A 1,538-nucleotide genomic window follows, 5' to 3' on the forward strand; every position below is an offset into this window, starting at 1 on the left:
TATTGGCTCCCTTTCTTAATCCTTCACTATAATGGAATTATATCATGTAAAAAAGGTGGGAAGTATAACTGCCACAGGGAAGCAAATCCAGTACTCAATTTTAGAAGGATGAGCAGATAGGGCCAAGGTTTTAGTTCACGGTATTGACGCCAGTATCAGTCACTGTGATACTGATGTATTGGCCAACACAATACCGATACCTAAAACCATTGATAGGACTCCCAATGTGGAGGGTAGTGTCAAGTTATAGCTGAACTGTTACCCTACATGGGAGCTAAAATGGAATAAAACCTCTCTCACATGCAAATCTAGAGCTATGGGAGAGTGTACTGCAGTGATTGAAGTATTATGGGCATGTGTAGACATAAATGGGAATGCATTAAATACGTGATGATTGAATTAGTCTTTCGAATTTGACACGACTAATCTGGATCATTATCTCTTCATCCAACGGCCGGAATAACCACATCATAAGCAACTGGCATCTGATAAGGCTAGCAATTTTAAATATGACTTGCTAATGAAGATTACAATTTTTTTTTTGGGATGAAGATTACAATGTTCAGGTTGAGGGAAATTATACACAAATTTAAACGAGGGAGAGAGGGGGGTGTTCTCAAGGGGTAGAGAGAGAATTTGATGTAAGGAGGAGAAAATAGAAAAGGGGTGCTAGTACCCTCCAAGGTTGGCTTAGAAAATCTTTTTCCAAATATATATTATGTGGTGAAAAGGTGGCCCATGCTATCATGTTTAGCAAAACCAGCCACCGAATTTCTGCCACGTGGCATATGATTTAAAAATTTTCAACTTAGGTAGGGATCACTCTGGATTGCCATGTGTTAAATTCAGTGGTCTAACTCTTTATCATTTTTTTTTTTGGTAAGGAGTGGTCTAACTCTTATCATCTAGTCCATTTGAATTAGGTTGTTCTGTACATGCCGAGATATAATATTTATTCTCATGTGTTGGTATATACCCCTCCCATGTATTACCATGCATACCACGGTAGATCTTAATTTTGCCAATACCTTACTTTGCCACTTGAAAAAGTCGAATGGGCATGAAAATATGCATACTGAATTGGTGTGCCAGATGGTGAGTTGTGTGACGTCCAAAGTTGCACTTGAAGTGCCGACATTACTTCGACTGACGCGTCCATAGAACGGATGAGAATTAAGAACCGACAAAGCACATGTTTTCGTTTTCTTGGACATGCTTGATCCATTTCTAACCACGTCAAAAGGTAAGAATTATAATGAATTGTGAGAATCAATAAGTTTGAAACACCGTTTGCCATGGATAAAAAGATGTGGAAAGATGTGGGCTAGTTGCACATGTGGGTTGGATTGGATTGGTAAGAAAAGAAAAAAGGAAAATTGAAATATATAATTACTATTGAAAGGAAACCCTCTTTGGTATCATTTTTTTTTCTTATTTTTATTTATTTATTTAATAAATTTTATTTTTTTATTAAAATATAAAAAAATTATGTAATTACTTGATAAAAATAGTTTTTTATAAGAATAGTTTGGTATCTC

The sequence above is a fragment of the Macadamia integrifolia genome, chromosome 5 (genome assembly GCF_013358625.1).
Source record: "Macadamia integrifolia cultivar HAES 741 chromosome 5, SCU_Mint_v3, whole genome shotgun sequence".
NCBI lineage: Eukaryota > Viridiplantae > Streptophyta > Magnoliopsida > Proteales > Proteaceae > Macadamia > Macadamia integrifolia.